Source organism: Dromiciops gliroides, chromosome 2 (assembly GCF_019393635.1).
Source record: "Dromiciops gliroides isolate mDroGli1 chromosome 2, mDroGli1.pri, whole genome shotgun sequence".
In the NCBI taxonomy this organism is placed as follows: Eukaryota; Metazoa; Chordata; class Mammalia; order Microbiotheria; family Microbiotheriidae; genus Dromiciops; species Dromiciops gliroides.
In genome coordinates, this window is record NC_057862.1 from 273,254,707 (window position 1) to 273,275,846 (window position 21,140).

A 21,140-nucleotide genomic window follows, 5' to 3' on the forward strand; every position below is an offset into this window, starting at 1 on the left:
AAAATATGAATAAGAAAAAGAAAAGAATCCTCACTACAGAAAGCTACTATGGTGACAGGGAAGACCAAACCACAAACTCAGAAGAGGACAACAATTTGAAAATGCCAACATTCAAAGGGGAAGAGGAATTGGTCTTAAGACCAAAAAGCCCTCTTGGAAAAGCTCAGAAAGGATTTTATAAATTAAGTAAGAGAGGTAGAAGTAATTTGGGAAAAGAAATGAGAGCTATGTGAGAGAGAATCAATAGGTTGGAAAAAAAAAACTCCTTAAAAATACAATTGGACAAATGGAAAAGGAGGTGCAAAAGCTGACTGGGGAAAACTCCTTAAGGATCAGAATTGGGCAGATGGAAGCTAATGACTCAATGAGACACCAGGAAGCAGTAAAACAGAATCAAAAGAATGTAAAAGTAGAAGAAAATATAAAATACCTCTTCAGAAAAATAACCGATGTGAAAAATGGATCCAGAAAAGACAATTTAAAAATTATTGGACGACCTGAGGGCCATGCTCAAAAAAAGAGCCTGGATACCACATTTCATGACATTATCAAGGAGAACTGCACCAATATCTTAGAACCAGAGGAAAAAATTGTCATTGAAACAATCCACTGATCACCTCCTAAAAGAGACCCCAAAAAGAAAACTCCAAGGAATATTGTAACCAAATTCCAGAATTATCAGGTGAAGGAGAAAATACTGAAAAACAGATAGAAACAATTTAAACATCAATGAACTACAATCAAGATTACACAGGACCTGGCAGCTTCAACATTAAAGGACTGGAGGGCTTAGAATATGATACTCCAGAAGGCAAAGGAACTTGTATTACAACCAAGAATGTACTACCCAGCAAAATTAAGCATAATCTTTCAGGGGAAAAGATAGGCATTCAACACAATAGGGAACTTTAAAACTTTCCTGATGAAAAGTCCAGAACTAAACATAAAATTCAGTCTTCAAACACAAGACTCAACAGAAGAATAAAAAGGTAAAAATGGTGGTGGTGGTGGTGGATCCAAACCATGTTATTCAATAAGGTTAAAATGTTTACATCTCTACATGGGAAGAAGATACTTGTAACTCTTGAGGACTGTATCTCTATTAAAGCAGAAAAGAGTACACATAGACAGAGGCTGTGGTTATAAGTTGATTTTGATGTGATGTTATAAATAAAAAAAAAAATTAAGAAAAGACCATACATCTTTTTCATCATTGCATAGTACCTTATTAAAATTGACCTTGTGCTGAGTCATTAAAACAACATAAACAACTTCAAAGAAGCAGAAATATTGCATACATTCTTTACAGACCTCAACACAATAAAGAGCATTTAATGAAAAGATTTAAACTTAAACAGAAACTAAGTAAATCATCCACAGTCTTTATTTAGCCTAATAAAGTATTGGCAAGTCAAAGAACAAATTGTAGAAACAATAGATAAGTTTATCAAATAAAATGATGAGACAACATATCAAAACTTTTACAATGCACCCAAAGTCCCAAATGTAATGTTTCTGTCTCTAAAGGTTGCTGAAAGCAAAATAAGACTCTGGGAAGAAGCCAACATGAGAGGAGCTAGCTGTCACCACCATATCATTATCCTCCAGCTTGCTACACTAGAGACTTTAGGTAGTTTCTCCTTAGGTAAGATTTGAGACTCTCTTTATTAGTTGAGTTGAGTTACTTTATTTCCAATGAGACAGCTCCTTCCCTCTGCGTTGTCTAGTATGTATGTATGTATGTATGTATGTATGTATGCATGTATGTAAGTATGTATGTAAGTATGTATATTTCTATTTGTATTTTCTCTCATCTTTGTTTTATTATCAACTTGGATAAAGGAGTTTATTTGCTATTTTCTCTGTGTGTTTGTTGAGGAACTAGTATTTGGTGGGAAAGCATCAAGCTTTGAAGCTTGGATCTTCCTTTGCCCCCAATTAATGAATTCATTAATTAATGGCACACTGGAAAGCATGCCAGGCCTGAAGTCAGGAAGATTTATCTTCCTGAGTTCAAATTTGGCCTCAGGCACTTAACTAGCTAGGTGACCCTGGGCAAATCACTTAACTCTGCCTCAGTTACTCATCTCTAAAATGAGCTGGAGGAGGAAATAGCCCAAATTGGGTCACAGAGTCAGACACAACTGAAAGCACCTAACACAAAGTCTTCATTGTATGTTATCATTATTATTGTCATTATTACACTGTGTACTTGAAGCTGGCCCACTTCTTTATGGTTTGTTTCCTGAGATTCTAAGCAGGGTATCAATATATTTGAAGCTAATAAGCATTTATTAAAGTACTTTCTATGTTTGACACAGTGCTAAGCTCTGGGGATACAAAGAAGTCAATGGCACTGTCCCTGCCATCAAGTAGCTAACATGGTAATGAGAGAGACAGCAGCTAAGCAACTAGGTAGATACAAGATATATAGAGACTAAAAGGAAGAGAAGAAGGCATCACAGCAGCTGCAACCTCCTGGAGCAGGTAGTAGTTGAGCTGTCTTAAAGGGGCATAGATGAGGTAATTAAACTTCATGGGTTAAACGTGGGTCAGTGCAAAGGCACTGGGATGGGAGACATGTGAGGAATAATAAAAGGCCAATGTAGCTAAGTCAGAGAGTACATAGCGAGGAAGAAGCCAGGAAAGGTCAGAAGGGACCAGGTTTTGAAGGGCTTTAAATAACAAAAGATAATAAATTGAATCCTGGAGGTAATAGGGAGCCACGGTAGCTAATTGAACAGGGAGTGAAATGGTCAGACCTGTTTTTGGAAAAAGTACTTTGGAATCTGAATGGGGGATGACTTGTACTGGGGAGATACTTGAGGCAAGGACACCAATTGGAAGGCTTTTGCAGTAGTCCAGGCTTACTTTACAAATGAGGTGACTGAGACTACAGCTGGACCTGGCTTGCTTTCCCACATGTTGGCAAAGCAAGCATCCAAATTCAGTTATCCAGATTCCACATTCAATATGCTTCCTTTTATAACATGCCCAATGACTCCAATGACTGGCAATAAAGGGGGGCAAGGGGGGAGGGGGGCTGAAACCAGCTTATACCAATTCCCTGGACCCAATTGTTAAATTTTCATTATGAATACCCAGGAAATTGGCAAGTGCTACAAATCAGGGATTGATTTAGTGTTTCATTGGTTGTCTAGACCTAAGAAAGTGATGAAGAAAATGTTAATAATGCATATTAAATTTTGAAATAAGTCATGCAAATACTGGCTATTGCCCCCTCCTTCAGAGCTGGTTGTTAAACATTTATCAACATACCCTAACAAAAACCTATACCTTTAGTTATTTGTTTCTTTATGCTTGATTATTTATTCTTTAAAAAATTATTGATGCCTTTTGTTCTTATACCAAATTATTTCCTGATATATTCTGAATGTGATTTTTTTTTTAAAGTTAAACTAAACCTATTAACATAGTATGGAAGCATATAATAATGAGGCCACGGTTGTGTTACAGATATTAAGGTATCATAATATTTTGGTAGTGCCCTCATCTGAACTCTGTGGTCTTACTTGAATCAAAGAACTACTTATTTTTCTCTGAATAGAAGACAACCAATTTCAGGGAGGGATCTTCGTTCCTTGAAACTGAGACTTTGTCTTATGTTGACTAAACTTAAGAGTGGTAAAACCTTTGCTTGATTCAGGTAACAGAGGCATTTCTTTGTTCATCTTTGACCAGATTGAAAGGGGAGTTGTTAAGGAGTGACTGGTTTCAGGAAGACATTCTCTCCCAGGGTGTGCCAGCATTAACATTATTATTGTTCTGTTTGGTAAGTTTAAAAACCTTAAACTTAAATTCTGTACCTTATTTTACTTTGCTGTGGCATTTTCTTTTGTTTTAGGATTATTATACAATTTAATTGGAAATTGCTTGGAGGAGAGAGAATAACATTTTGCAGATGGAAATCTGTCTATTTGGGCCTCTCTCCGACCAGGAATGCTTGTATATTAATAAATTATTTTTGATAGACTTTGGCTAAAATACAGAATATAGTTTTTCTTCTACAGTTAAATGGTGACTTGAGACTCAGATTCTAATACCTGATAGAAGCTAACATAGCCCTGGACCATCCCTTTTCAAAAAACTTTGGCATCAACCAAATAGAGGTAAGGGGATCTTTTGAAATCCCAAAGGTTTTTCTAAATAGACCTGTCTCATCTTGCTGGTTCCTCATTGCAGCTCATGGAATCTGGCCATGTTAAAAATTCAAAAATGTCAGATGCACCAAGAGGTATTTGTATGTATTTTTGTCCATGCCTCTGTCTGTACCTTCCTTATGTGTTGTCTAAGCCATGACTTATAATGTAAGTCACCTTCCTGGTCTGAGACTAAGCCAGTTTTACCCTCACTGGACTGTTTGTGATCCCATTAGGGAAAGGAACAATTGTGCTCAGAAAATAAGGGAGATTGGCCCAAACCCATGATCTTGTGACAGAAGTTCTTACTTATCCTCTTCCTTAGCATTGGCTAGAGAGAGAGCAAGTCTGAGTCTAATGGCCCTGGTCAGTGAACATTAACTTAACCACTTCCAACTCCTGGGAATTCTATGAACCTGTTGGCTCTCTGTCCAGATACATGCATAAAACTGATTGTTACATATGCTTATTAGGGCTAATGGTACACAAATAAGACTTACACCCATCAATGCATACAGTTAAACTTTATTGATTATTCAAAAATACAAACCTCTCAAGGAACAAACAATACAAGCCTCTCAAAGAATAAACCATCAACCTAATTCCAAGCAATTCCAAGTCAGTGGGTCTCATATTTTGGTACTTAGGAAAAGGTTCCCTGTATTTGTCTCTCTCTGAGGTGGCTTTCTGATAAGTCTCCATCAATCAGCACTGCTTATAGAATGTTCAGTGCAGGAATCTGTCCTAGTCTTTAGTCAGGAGCAGGCTAATGAAAGGCTTCTGGAAGGTTTTTATGGTTCTGGCCAAAGGCCTTTATAAATGAAAAATCCTGATTGGTGATTGATTATGTAAGAGTATAATCATGATCTTTAAAAATTCATCATTCTATAAGATGAAATCAACTCTGAACCTTACACCTCCTCAGCACCTTCTGCTCCTGGGGTTTCTTCTTACCTCTGATTGGAGTGCATGGGGTGTGGACATCTGAGAGGTCACACCCGATATTTATCTCATCATTTCCCCCCCATGTGCTCTTCCGGGATTTCACGATCTCCAGAAACTCTTTATCCCACAAGATGAAATCAACTCTGTAACTCACTCCTCAGGTTATTTCCCACCCTGGCTGCAGCACTTCATCATGACCCTATGCTGGATATACTACCCCCCCCCCCCCGCTTCTTTTTATGTGTTATTTCTCCCATTAGACTGTAAACTCCTTGAGGGCAGGGACTGTTTTATGCCTTTCTTTGTAAGTCTAGTATTTAGCACAGTGCCTGGCACCAAAAAAAGTACTCATGACACACTTTTAAGTTTAATCTGCATTATTAATATTTTGTTTTGTTTTGTTTTGCGGGGCACTGGGGGTTAAGTGACTTGCCCAGGATCACACAGCTAGTAAGTGTCAAGTGTCTGAGGCTGGATTTGAACTCAGGTACTTCTGAATCCAGGGCCGGTGTTTTATCCACTGGGCCACCTAGCTGCCCCCATTATTAATATTTTTAACATTATTAACAGAACTGGCTCTGAACATAGGGAGCCCTAGCCAATCAGGAAGCAACATCAAGTGAACTGAACCATATATAACAAACCTGTAGTGTCCTACCTAAGATAGAGTTATATAGAGGGTGCCACTTAAATAGCCAAGAAGTCCTGCTGAAAAAAAAAAAATGAATGGGCACTAAATAGGCATACTATGTAAGAAGACTTACTCCCACATATACCCTCAAAAGATATATGGCAATACATGCATGCATATGATTTGGCAAGCAATCTTTAACATCAATAATATCAATCTTTAACCTTTTTTCTGGCAAAACTACTACTTGGGCCTCTTTTTAAAAAATAATAAACATTTTTATTTAAAGTTTTGAGTTCCAAATTCCATCCTTTCTTCCCTCCCTCCCTTCCTAAGGCAGTAAGCAATCAGATATAGGTTACACAGGTGCAATTATGTAAAACATTATTATATTAGTCACTTTCTATAAGACAACTAGAATAAAAGAAAAAAATGAAAGAAAGAAAATGAAAAATAGCATGCTTCAGTCTGTGTTTAATCAATCAGTTCTTTCTTTGGAGGTGGATAGTATGCTTCAGCCTTAGTCCTTTGAGATTGTCTTGGATCATTGTATTGCTCAGAATAGTTAAGTCATTCACAATTCTTCATCATACAACATTGCTGTCACTGTGCACAGCATTCTCCTAGTTCTGCTCACTTCACTATGCATTAGTTCATATAAATCTTTCCAGGTTTTTCTGAAATCATCCTGCTTGTCATTTCTTATAGCACAATAATATTCCATTATAACCCCACAGATTGTTTAGCCATTTCCCAATTGATGGGAATTTGATTTCCAGTTCTTAAACACCATAAAAAGAGCTGCTATACATATTTTTGTACAAATAGGTCTTTTTCTCTTTTTGGGCGATGTCATTGGGATATAAATCTAGCAGTGGTGTTGCTGGATCAAAAGGTATGCACAGTTTTATAGCTCTTTGGACATAATTCCAAATTGCTCTCCAGAATGGTTGAATCAAGTCACAACTCCAACAGTGAATTAACATGGCAGTTTAACCACACCCCCTCCAGCATCCAACATTATCCTTTTTTGTTATATTTGCCACTCTGATTTGTTTTAATCTGAGTTGTTTTAATTTGCATTTCTCTGATCAATAGTGATTTAGAGCATTTTTCATATGACTATAGATAGCTTTTATTTCTTTGTCTAAAAACTGCCTACTCAGATCCTTTAACCATTGGAGAATTACTTGTATATTTTTAAGTTTGACTCAGTTCTCTATATATTTGACATGTGAGGCCTTTACCAGAGATACATGTTGCAAAAATGCTTTCCCAGTTTTCTGCTTTCATTATAATTTTGGTTGCATTGGTTTTGTTTGCACACTTTTAAATTTTATATATTCAAAATTGTCTATTTTACATTTTGTAATGCTCTCTATATCTTCTTTAGTCCTAAACTCTTCCCCTGTCCATAAATCTGACAGATAAACTATTCCATGCTCTTAATTTGCTTATAGTATCATCATTTATGTATAAATCATGGACCCATTTTGACCTTATTTCAGTATACAGTGTGAGATGTTGGTCTATATCTAGTTTTCCAGTTTTACTTGGGCCTCTTTAAATATCTTCAGAGGGTGAAATCAAAAGATATCAATATAACTCCCTCCAAAATGTCTATGGGGGCTATTTTGAAGGAACAGTTTCTGCTTGTGGTGGATGTTCTCAATAGAACCCAAATGTCATGGTATAACAAGTGCAGTACTTTAAACATGGTGGGTGAGGGGGCAGAGAAGGTTCTTTATCCATAGACTTTCTCCCACCCCCCCTTTTTTTTGGTGAGGCAATTAGGGTTAAGTGACTTGCCCAGGGTCACACAGCTAGTAAGTGTCAAGTGTCTGAGGTCGGATTTGAACTTAGGTCTTCCTGACTCCAGGGCCAGTGCTCTATCCACTGTGCCATCTAGCTGCCCCTATCCATAGACTTTCAAGGAGGATATAGGGAATTATTGTATTCATCTAAGAAGTGGTGTGCAAGTAGATGTTTAACCTGGAACCCAAAAAAGTACTCATGATACACTTTTAAGTTTAATCTGCATTATTAACATTTCTCCAACACTTTCTTAAGTCTGGAAAACCAACAAAATAATCAAGCTCAGATTTGTAATTTAAAAATTTTTAAAGTGTAAATGATCACATTGGAAATTTAACAATCAGATCTCATGAGGCAGTACAAGCTACCACTGACCTTATATCACCTTTAACCCTGACATCACAGGCTAGTGCCTATGTAGAGGTATCAAAATAGATGATGCTCCTTTTGTGTACTCTCAGGATACAGTGGGTCAGAATGGACAAAAATATGTCTCAAGTATCAAATAATCCCATTGTGGCTACAACCCACTGTAGGACATGCCGTAAAGACCACTTTTCTAATACTGAGACCCCAACTGTGGCCTCCAGCTACTCTTGTGGGTGTGGAGGACTTTGGTCCAGTTTTAGCAGTCCAGCTATGAGAAATAGATCTGACCATGAAAACTGACCCAAATGAGGCAACAGTGAAATACTGAATACCCAAATCGTATCCCATTCATTATGCCACAGAGATGGGATCACTCTTGGTGGCTATCTGAGCAGAAAAGCCAGTCCCATCAGATTGTAAAATGGGACATATCCTGTTTAGTGGCAGAAATAAGGGCAGGACTAGGAACCCTTGGGCAGATCAAATGTGCGGCTATTAAACAGAAGTAGGACCTAATTACAGTCAGACCATACGCTGGGTCCCCCATACTAAGAGATAGTCAAGGATAGACCTGATTAACCCTAGGACAGGGAACATTGTTAGTACCTTTCCTTATCCCCTCAACTGCTAGTGGCCTCCCTTCCAAACTACCTTGCACTTAACTACTTTGTATAAATTTATACTTATTTGCTTTATATTTATAATACTTATATGTAGATAGTTACACGTGCAAGCATCTCCCCCATTAAGATTTAAGTTCCTTGTCATTCAGGACTATTTGATTCTTTGTACTTTCGTCCCTGGTGCCCAGCAGAGAATAGTACTTAGTAAGTATAGTAAGTACTTAATACATACTTGTTAATTATTAATGCAGATTAATGCAGAAACATAGCACATGTATATAGAGCAAAAATATATGCATAACATTGCTTGCTTGCATATATATCAAGGAAGCCTAGAGCAATAACACATGCATGATGCTATGTACTAGCATACATGTAAGCTACATGATACATATATGTATCAACAATACATATACTGATAACACAAAAGACAACAGTAATAACATCCAGCATTCCCAGAGTCGGTAGGAGGCCTCTCCTGGCACCCCTAGCTATTATGGCCTTCCCCTTGCAGATTACTTTCACCTACTCTGTATATATCTCCTGTGTATCATATCTTTCCTCTATCAGAATGTGTAACCCTTAAGGAAAAGACCAGATTTTTTTGGTTTTGGTTTTGGGTTTTTTGCCTTTCTTAGGATTCCCCAGTGCTCAGCACTGTCCCTGGTACATAGTAAGTGCTTAATAAATGCTTGTTGATTGGCTTGCTGACTGCATAATAAAACACATAAGTCACAGACAATAAGTATATTATGGTTATAGACACATTACATTTGCAGGCATTTTCCCCTATACCTGAAATGCATTCCTCACTTAGAATCCCTGATTTCCTTCAACACTCAGCTAAAACACTGGCCTCCTACATTACACCTTTTCTGATCCCCCCAGCTACTAATATTTCTCCCTCTCCCCCACCCCCATCCTCCTGTCATGAAATTACCTGATATTTACATTGTGCATATACTTGTCTTTCATACACTTATCTATGTACAGGTAGTCTCCCATACATAAGATAAGCATTTCAAGAGCTGGGACTGTTTCTTCTTTATATTTTCATATCCCCAGTACCTGGTACATAGTAAGAGCTTAATAAATACTTGTTGATTGATTGGCACATGCATTCCTCCAATGGTTTTCATCTAACTGCACAAATAACCACTTCTCAGGGGCAGCTAGGTGGCGCAGTGGATAGAACACTGGCCCTGGAGTCAGGAGTACCTGAGTTCAAATCCGGCCTCAGACACTTAACACTTACTAGCTGTGTGACCCTGGGCAAGTCACTTAACCCCAATTGCCTCACTAAAAAAAAAAGGAAAAAAAATCATAACAAATAACCACTTCTTCCTCTTTTCTGGAAGGACCAGGAAGCTTCGTCAGTGGTTACCTATGCCTGGTGTTTCTACTGTGTCCCCCTGAGCTTGTGGATGGCCCACAATGACTATTGCCATCCACTGACCACGGACCTGTCATCCCAATATTGAGGTTGTGGATGGTCTAGGCTGACTTCTTATGTCTTCCGACTATAAGGATGCCCTCTGTTTCCAAGGAGAATGCCACAACTGGAATATTAGGATGGAAAGGGTATTGTCAGGATTCCAATGCCAAAGACCACCTCTGTGTTTTTACTATTAAGAGACACTGTAGGGGCAACTAGGTGGTGCAGTGGATAAAGCACCAGCCTTGGATTCAGGAGGACCTGAGTTCAAATCCGGCCTCAGACACTTGACACTTACTAGCTGTGTGACCCTGGGAAAGTCACTTAACCCTCATTGCCCCGCAAAAAAAAAAATAGAGAGAGAGAGAGACACTGTAGGGGCAGCTAGGTGGTGCAGTGGATAGAGCACCAGCCCTAGAGTCAGGAAAACCTGAATTCAAATCTGACCTCCAGACACTTGCCACTCACTAGCTGTGTGACCCTAAGCCCTGAGTGCCTCAACAATAACAACAACAAAAAGACATGGCTGTTTTCCAGAACTAAAGCCCAGCAAGCAAGCTGTGCCCTGAGCTTGGCATAACAACAGTCCTTTGCACTCACCCTCTGGATGAACTCAGCCAGAGCAAAATTCCACAATTGTTTCACATAATTATTGTATTGGTTTTTTTGTGGTTTTTTTTTTTTGGTGAGGCAATTGGGGTTAAGTGACTTGCCCAGGGTCACACAGCTAGTAAGTGTTAAGTGTCTGAGGCCGGATTTGAACTCAGGTACTCCTGACTCCAGGGCCGGTACTCTATCCACTGTGCCACTTAGCTGCCCCATTATTGTATTGTTTTTAGCAGCACCAGGTGTTCTCTAAGTTCAGACAAGCACCTATGGGACCCATGTTCTGGTCATGAAACCCTGTTATGAATCAGACTTGTATCATTGTTGCTATTACCCCTCACTGTCAAAGCTACAGCTCACTGCTTAGCCACTGCCATAGCTATGTTAAGGCTAAAATTCTAGCTAGTCTGTCTAAAGTATCTAATGATTGGTCACCAGTAAATTATAAGCTTTACCAAGAGTTAGACTTTTAAGCATTTATTAAGGAGAATAAGAATTTGGTAAAGAGAGAGGAAAAAGCCTACATTCATCTATCTGTTAAAGGGGGAGCACATTTCTCGCTCCCTTCTCCACTGGAGTCCTCAGGAAAGAGCCCCAGTCAGAACGCCAGGCTCCCCCTTCTTCCTCCCACAAGCAAACACCACTTCCTGACGCCAAAGGAAAGATGCATGGTCTTGCCCTCAAAGACCTTCACCTCATGGGCGGAGCTCTTCTACAATAAGTCTCCAGCAGGGGGCGTCATTCTGATCGTTACAGTTATCAAGTCTTGTCCTCCCTAATGTGAGTCTCCTCCTAGAGTAGGTCCCAGTAAGTGTGTCTAGTTTCCATTGAATAAAAAAACTTTTTGCTTATAAACACTGTCATATCTTTGGTTTTATTTTTATTTTGTTTTATTTTTCAGAGGTAACAGTTTGGGGGTACTTTTGTGAGTTCTTTGGTGTTTTTTAGAGTTAATAATGGTTGGTATGTAACTTTTGTGGCTCTTTGGTTGTTAATTGTCAGGATTTGACTATATATCTGGGTTCAGCACTTCATGCCTATCTGAACAGATGTACCAGATAGATTCAGATGAGTTTTCTCATCCTTCATTGGATACCAATATTCATTTTCTTCCTCATCTGAGTAATCTAAGTAATAGCTCCATTACCCTAAGTAATAGGGTCCATTTGGCTGACTATCTCTTCTTTTCTCCCACCAAGGGGTACAGCTCAATTCCCAACAAGCTGTTTGTCCCTGTGAGAATTGGAGTGATGCCCCCTGCTGGAAAGATACTGTAGGAAAGCTCTGCTGTGAGGAGAAGGCAAGCCATGTGGCTTGGAAGGTCAGTTCCTTGGAGTCGGGAAGTGATGTTTGCTTTTGGGTACTGTCGATCAAAACTACCAACCAATTAGCTTGGAGCTGTGTGTGGGTGGACAGGATGTTTCCAGTTTTCATGGGAGGCTTCTGGGATGAAGAAGAGGCAAGGCTCTCTCTCTCTCTCTCTCTCTCTCTCTCTCTCTCTCTCTCTCTCTCTCTCTCTCTCTCTTTCACCAGGACCTCGTGAGGAGTGGAGCAGAAATGCTGCCTCCTTGAGATAGATAGATGTAGGCACCTTGGCCTCTTTCTCTCTCCTCACCAAATTCTTATGCTCCTTAATAAATGCTTAAAAGTCTAAACTCTTGCTAAAGCTTCTAATTTATTGGCAACCACTCATTAGATTTTTAGACAGTCTAGTTAGAATCTTAGCCACCTTATAGACAGCAACTATTCATCCCCAAGAAATTTGCATTTTATTAGGAAGTGAGAGTACCAAATAGTTGTAATACAATGCCTTTGCACCTCATCCATTCTCTAGGACTGTCTTGTAGATTGGCAAGTTGCTCAGTTTTTCAACTATTTGGTATGGGATGGCTTTCCAAGAATGTGCTCTCTGCCCAATGGACTTAAGCATCATACTATCACTCTTTTTCAGTGTGGGGGACATAGAGTCCCTCAGTTCTAGGATATACTAATTGTGACTCTATCTTTGAGATAAAATAAAAGTCAATAGAGGCAAACATGGAAGGTGCCTAGATACCACAAGGAATGGCTGGCAACATTCATGGTATCATTATATGCCTTCCCTATAAATATGCCACATGTGGATTCCACTGAGCTTTTTGCTTAGGCTTCAGGTTCCTCAGCAAATTAAGCAGTGTTCAGCTGAAATGTCCAGTTTATGTGTCCCCATGAAGATAGTAATAATAATATTAAAAATGTTAGCACTGTGAACTGATCTAACCATTCTGGAGAGCAATTTCGAACTATGCCCAAAGGGCTATGAGACTGTTCATACCCTTTGACCTAGTGATACCACTGCTAGGTCTATATCCCAAAGAGATCATAGAAGAGGGAAAAGGATCCACATGTACAAAAATATTTATAGCAGCTCTCTTTGTGGTGGCAAAGAATTGGAAATAGAGGGAATGCCCATCAATTGGGGAATGGCTAAACAAGTTGTGGTATATGAATGTAATGGAATACTATCGTGCTGTAAGAAACAATGAGCAGGGGGCGGCTAGGTGGCGCAGTGGATAAAGCACCGGCCCTGGATTCAAGAGTTCCTGAATTCAAATCCAGCTTCAGACACTTGACACTTACTAGCTGTGTGACCTTGGGCAAGTCACTTAACCCCCATTGCCCCACCAAAAAAAAAAAAAAGAAAAGAAACAATGAGCAGGAGGAGTTCAGAGAAACCTGGAAGGACTTATGTGAACTGATGCTGACTGAGAGGAGCAGAACCAGGAGAACACTGTACACAGTAACAGCAACATTGTGTGATGAACAATGGTGATAGACTTGGCTCTTCTCAGTAGTGCAACAATCCAAAACAATTTCAAAGATCTCATGATAGAAAATGTTCTCAACATCCAGAAAAAAAGAACTGTGGATTATGAATGCAGATTGAACCATACTGTTTCTACTTAATTGGGCTGTTTTCCCCCCTTCTTTTTTGAGTTTTTTTCCCTTGTGCTCTAATTCTTCTTTCATAATATGACTAATACATAAATATGTTTAATGTGATTGCACATATATAACCTATATCAGATTGCTTTTCATCTTGGGAAGGAAGGAGGAAAGGAAAGGTGGGAGGAAAATTTGGAACTAAAAATCCTATGAAAACAAATGTTGAAAACTGTCCTTATATGTAACTGGAAAATAATAAAATACTTTTATTTTTTAAAAGTTAGCATTTATATAATACTTTAAAATTTGCAAAGCACTTTACATATTTTATTTTTTCTGATCCTCACGACAACTTGGGTGTTATTTTATAATATATATATGAACATATAAACACACATATATGTGATATACATAATATTCTATATAATTATTTAATATATAATAACTATATATAATGGACACTATTACATTTCCATTTTAAGATGAAGAAACTGAAGCAGATAGCAGTGAAATGACTTGCTCAGGGTTACAGAGCTAGTAAAAAGTGCCAGAGGCAGGAGGCCTGCCTCACAAGAGTACCTATGTAACCTAAATAAGGTTGTAGTTTTAGGCTTTTTCATTCTTGCCATAGCCAACCTCTCCTTAAGTAGTTTGCTTTCAAGGACACATGTCAGGGAAGTCATATAAGAGACTAATACTTCCCTTGTAACACCTTAGCAAAATGAAAATTTTCTTGTTCCTGGTGTAGGCATCCAAGGGGAAATGGCCTGTTACTACTAAGATTTTGCTTATACTTTGCCTGTCTCCTTCCAAAGATGAAAAGTCTCTACACATAAATTCCAATGGTTTGCTGGTACTTATAATTTCTGAGTATGCTGTTAAGCTACTTATACTTTGCCTTGAGCATATTGAATATGTCTCACAATTTCATAGACATTTGTTCACATTTTGGGCCTGTGTTTACAAGCTCAAATTGTCTTTCTTTGCCCAAATGTTCAAAGTGTTTGGTCTATCTGGTGAGAAGTTTATCTCTAACCTGAGGAATACTGACTGCTTGTCTATTTATGCCTCAGGTGATCAGGAAGCTATGTCAAAGCAATAATCCTATGGATCAATTAAGTCCCCAGGACATTTTAATTTCCTTTTGAGGGGAAAAAAAAAACCCAAACTGGTCTAACCTATGTGAACTAGGTATTGCTCCTACTTTATTTCTTCTTCTTATTTATTTTTTTTTTTAGTGAGGCAATTGGGGTTAAGTGACTTGCCCCAGGTCACACAGCTAGTAAGTGTGTGTTAAGTGTCTGAGGCTGGATTTGAACTCAGGTACTCCTGAATCCAGGGCCAGTGCTCTATCCACTGCACCACCTAGCTGCCCCCCTACTTTATTTCTTCTTGCTCAGTTATTGAGATAATGAACTAGGCTCGTTGATCAGTTTTTGCTCTGCCAAATTCATAGTATCATGAATCTAAAGCTCGAATTGACCCTCATTGGCCATCTAATTTGACCTTTTAATTTTATAGATTAGAAAATAGAGACCATGGGAGGTTGTATATATTTAGTATCAGAAGTAGGATTTGAACCCAAATCACTTCAGTGCTTCTACATTTAGCAAGCATTACAGCACTGTGAACAGCTTGTTGTTTTTTGTCCATTTCTAAGAGCACCAGTGGCATCATAGAGACATGTCTTGACTAGAGCATGAATTAGATTTAAGTGGGGCTTCACTCTCTCTTCCAGAATCATCTAAGTCCTGTGGCAAGACTGGTAACCGATAGGCCTCAAACCCATTGGGGAGTTAAGGCGATGTCTACCCCAAGCACGTGAAACTTCCCCTGGCAGAATGGGCAGATGAAAACAATTTGCCATGAAGGTGGCTGAAGCAGGTGTTGTGGAGCACTTAGAGCTTGGTAAGACATCGAAGATGCCAAGGTCATCCATTACATCACATGCAATTGCCAGTCATTCTGTGACACATATATAGATCCAGTCCTGTTCCCTTAAGACTTTCCATGATCCTTTCCCATTCTTCTCATGAATCCTCACTCACTGTTGCACTACTTAAATGGCATTTCCCATCCAGGATAAAATGGTCTCCTTATAAGGGTGTGGGTCCTCCCCAGGAAACTTCTTAGCTTAGGGTCAGTCATGAAAAAAAATACACACACACACACACACACACACACACACACACATATATTTCCTGGATTAGGATGAGTTTTAAATCTATGAAGTATCTTATCTCAGAGCAAAGCTTCATGATGTGTTTACATGTATTTATCCCCCCAACTTTCATCTCTTCAGGGATGCTACATTGAAGCACTAGTTCAGATAACTTCCGGAAGATTAAAAAGCTCACACTTCCCCCAAATGTTCTGGAAAATACCTCACATCTCCCCAAGTGGTCTAAGTTTCACAGAGAATACTCTTAATGCTGATGTCACCTCTATGTATTAAGTATACCGAGTATCAGGAGTCCCTTGTGGTGTTTTATAACAGTGTTGCAATTCTTTGACAAAAACGGTATCAAATTTAGTTTAAATTGTATGTGATAGAACAATGTATACTTAAGCATTATCATTTTTAAAGCAACTGGTCTGACCTAAAACACACACACACACATACATCCTGTTGCAAATTATGACCTGAAAAAAAAATTTCCTTCAATGAATCAAGAGAGGACACAAACATAGGAAGTATGTGTGGCTTGGGAAACTCATGTCAGTGTCCTCAAAACCCATTTAAGGGGATGTTGCTAAAGAATAGTAGCTTTCCTGAGCATCCTCAAGATCATTTGGGTCTTGTCATGTAAGTGAATGGGCGTGGTCAAGCAAGAACAAAAAGGCTACATGGGGCTTCTGTGAGGCTAGCACCCTATGCCTCAAATTTTTTGTTCCAAATTCTTGTCTTTCGTATGAAAGTGTGGCAGGTCATATCTTCCAGAGGCTTTGAGCTATTCTACATTACATTTGCACATTAAATGCAAATTCCCTGATTAAGAACCTGAAACTCCTGGTACTTGCATGAACTGGGAGGGGTCAGCAGACGGGCCAGTGCTAAGTCTTCCTGCTGCAAAGTCTTTTGACATCACTGATGTTGCCAGCTCACTGGGGTATGAGCATTACTGAAACCACGGGTAATTGGTAATTATGTAGTATCTTTGCCTAAGGGGAGGTAAGGATGCCTTTTAACAGACCTCTCAGAACCTCCCAGTGGGACATGGATAATAATTACTCTCATTTTCTAGTTGGGTAAACTGAGAAACAAGACACTGATTTGCCCAGGGTTATTTAATGAGCCACTAGAAGATCTGGAGATAGGTTAGAATTCATTATGCTGTCCTTGACCTCAGGATGATTCTCTCCTAGCCTGGTGCTTCCAAAGGTGCCTTATTCTAAATCACTCCATCAGAGCTGATAGGAGAAAAATAGCTAAAGTTGACTGTCTATGGACAAGAGTTCTTCCTAGAATCACATATTAAAACTAGGAAAGATTTTCAAAACCATGTGATCCAACACTCTTATTTCATATAGGAGAAACCTAGGGTTAAGTCATTTCCCAAGGTTCCAGAGCTAGTTAGCAGAAAATCCCCTTCTTGGGAGGTAGAGGTGATGGGGTGGTTCAAAGTCCTTTTACTCTCTTCACTGTGGGATAGTGTGGAAGGCAGGGTACCCCCGTCATGGATAAAAAAAAAAATTTGATCATTTTAATCTCTATCCTTGAATTGAATGTGCTTAAATTTAAAATGTCATGTAGCACACATTTGGCCCAAGTTATGGAAGCCCACCCACCATTTTAATAATGAGTCATAGGATGCCTTTCCATCTTCATTCAAAAGTATCTTTTACTATTTAACCATGACGATCTTAGGCTTAGCAAATTTTGTGTTAGCACAAAGTCAAAGTATAGCCTGAACACAAACTACTGATCTCAGGGCCGACTTTGATCTAGGTATTGTGGTTTGGGTTCTGGTTACCTGAAGGGATTACCAGCTTCCTCAGGCTCCTTCAGAGAAGTTGAGAACAGCTGGGCAGAAATATTTCAAGTATATAGCTGTACACATCTCAGAGTATTTACCCACTACTCCTTAATTGGACCTTTATAAAATGGGAGGCATCTCATGTCTCCAGGACTATGCCTCAATTCTCCCTTGATTTTCTAAGAAATTCCTAGAAAATGACCTACAAGTCACCTTATTCCAAGACAATAGGATAATAATAAAAACAATCATAATAGTACCTAGCATTTATCTAAAGCTTTAAGGTTTGTAAAGCACTTTATAAGCATTATCCCATTTTATCCTTACAATAATCCCAGGAAGGAGGAGTTATTGTTATCTCCCATTTCACAGAGGAGAAAACTGAGACTGAATGAGGTTTAAGTCATTTGATAGAAAATACTTCCTTATGTTCTGTGAATCTAGGGAAGGGGAGGGAAGAGAGACTTTACTTTTTGGGAATCTACTTAATCCCACTCCTTTTGGAATATGGTCTGAGGCACTCTTTATCTATGATATAAAAGGAGTGGTAAAGGGGTCCTTTGAAGCCTTAAAATGCATCCAGGTTGGGGCAGCTAGGTGGCGCAGTGGATAGAGCACTGGCCCTGGAGTCAGGAGTACCTGAGTTCAAATCCAGCCTCAGACACTTAACACACTTACTAGCTGTGTGACCCTGGGCAAGTCACTTAACCCCAATTGCCTCACTTAAAATTAAAAAAAAAAATGCATCCAGGTGCTAACACGTACTTAGAATGTATTTTGAATCAGAGCTCCTGAGGACCAAGCGAATATCCAGTCAAAGAACATTACCTTACAATTCAAACAAAGCTAATTCATTTTGGAGAAGGCTGGGCTGAATGAAAAGAATAATTATTAAAAAAAAATAATCATGCCACTTTCTATCCAAGATTTCTCTGTCAAGCAAACAGATGGCTAAATATAACCAAAACCTAAATTCTTAAGGATTTATTTCCTGGTTAATTGGAGACAGACAGCCTGGGAAATCATAGTCTTGGCCTTTCTGTTCTTTCTTGTCTTACATGTTCCTGAACAACATCACATTCTTGCAAACTGCAAACTCCATGGGCTTAGAAGAGTCTTGGAAAATCTTTTTGCATGGCTCAAAGGCAAAGGGGAGGTTCTCAGACAACTTCTTAGATTCCATATCAGACTGACTATTGAACCCCGCCAAAAGCCAAGTAAAATGAAACATTCATTACCATCCAGTGAATGATCCTTTTCATCACTGATTGTGATGGTGTCACTTGACGTTGTTTTAATCAAGTGCTCAGTCTGTATTATAACTGAAAGCTTTTAAATATTGTTTTTAAAAAATGAACAAAAAAAATCCAACAACCCTTCACCTAATTGGTTGTTGTCACATTTAATGATCACCTTATCTGAACAACCATTTCTTTTGGGGAATCAAGTAAACAAGTGGTAGGATGCTTAACTCTTTTAGTTTAAGCTTGCACAGTGTAATTTAAATGTTAATAGATAGTTTTGCTGTAATTTTTTTTCTTGACATTTTAAGAGTAATAATTCAGCTTTAATCTAGCAGATACTGTTTATTACATGTGTTCCTCTTCAGAAAAGAAAGAAGAAATCCTCCCAGGATACACATGGCATGTATAGATTCTCAGAACTGGCCTATAATTATTATTTTTAATAAGTTTTTACTGATATCTTTTGTCTTTTACATTATAGTCTTCTACTGTATTTCTCCTCCTCCCCTTTATAACAAATATGCCTAGTCAATCAAAACAAATTCCCTCATTGGCTACATATTTGTCTCATACTGCACCTTAAATCTGTCTCCTCTCTGTCAGGAAGTAGAGAGAGTATATTTCATCTTCTATCCTTGAGAATCATGGATGGTCATTGTATTGATCACAGTTGTTACAGCTTTCAAAGTTGTTTCTCTTTATATTGTTGTTATTATTGTATAAAGTGTTCTCCTGGTTCTGTTCATTTCATTCTTCATCAGTTAAGTCTTCAAAATGGTTTGTTTTTACAATATCGATATTATAGTATGAATTGTTCTGATTCTGCTTACTTCACCTTGCATCAGGTTTTTTTGTTTGCTTGTTTGTTTGTTTGTTTGTGGGGCAATGAGGGTTAAGTGACTTGCCCAGGGTCACACAGCTAGTAAGTGTCTGAGGTCGGATTTGAATTCAGGTCTTCCAGAATCCAGGTCTGGTGCTCTATCCACTGCTCCACCTAGCTGCTCCCCCCCCCCCACCAGCTCATGTCTCTTTTAAACCATCTATTTCTTCATTTTCTTATACTGCAATGGTATTATGCCACATTCATACACCATAATTTATTCAATCGTTCTTTAACTGATGGATATCCCTTTGGCTTCTAGTTTTTACCACCATGAAAAGGACTGCTTCAAATATTTTTTGTATACATAAGACCTTTTTTGCCAATTTTTTTGATCACTTTTGAGTGTAGTGTGTGTGTAGTGTAGAGTGTAGTGGTGTGCCCATATATGTTTAATAATCAGCTCATGAAGGGGAGGGGAGATGAACAAACAACACATTTTTAAGTTTAATCTGCAATATTAACATTTTCTCCATCACTTTCTTTAGAAAATCAATAATACAACAAATCAAACCCTGATTTGTAGCATTTGTCAATTTCCAAGGTATAAATGCTTACTTTGAAGACTTAACAATTGAGTTTCATTAGCCAGTATGAATGGACTAGTAAGTGGTATGGTGAGTCAAAATACATTCACTGTTTATTAATTTTTTGTGTATAATTCTAAATTGTTTTCCTGAATCCATATATATAGCTTACATATTCAAAGATCTACCACTCAGTGTATCTGTTTTCTCACATCCCCTGCAACATTTATCTTTTTTGTCTTCTTTGTCAATCTGATGGGCATGGGGTAGAATCTCAGAATTTTAAAAATTCACATTTCTCTAGTGGTGATTTGGAGCAATTTTTTCCATATAGCTATAAGTAGCATGGATTTCTTAAGAAATGACTATTTAGGGGGCAGCTAGGTGGCACAGTGGATAAAGCACAGGCCCTGGATTCAGGAAGACCTGAATTCAAATCTGGCCTCAGAAACTTGACACTTACCAGCTGTGTGACCCTAGGCAAGTCACTTAACCCTTATTGCCCCACCAAAAAAAAAAGAGACTATTCATATCCTTACACCATTTATCATTTGGGGAATAGCTCTTACACATTTAAATCAGTTTTTTATACATCTTTTAAAATAAGAACTTTATAAGAGAATCTTGATTTTTCTAGTTGTTTCCCTTTTAACCTAACTTTAATCTTATATAATCAAAATTATTCAATTTGTTTTCTTGATTCTCACTATCCCTTATTTGGTCATGAACTTTTCTCTTATCCATTGACTTGATTGATAATTTTTTTGGGTGTTTCCCTAATTTGGTTTATGATGTGACCTTTTATTATCTGAAAAGAAGTGGGATCTAGCAGTGCCAGATCTCAAACTATACTACAAAGCAGTAATTCACAAAACAATTTAGTTGTGATTAAGAATTGAATAATCATTGGAACAAATAAGCTATACAATATATGGAAGCAAATATATCTAGTATGCTAGTGTTTAATAAACACTACTTAGATAATAATCCACTATTTGACAAA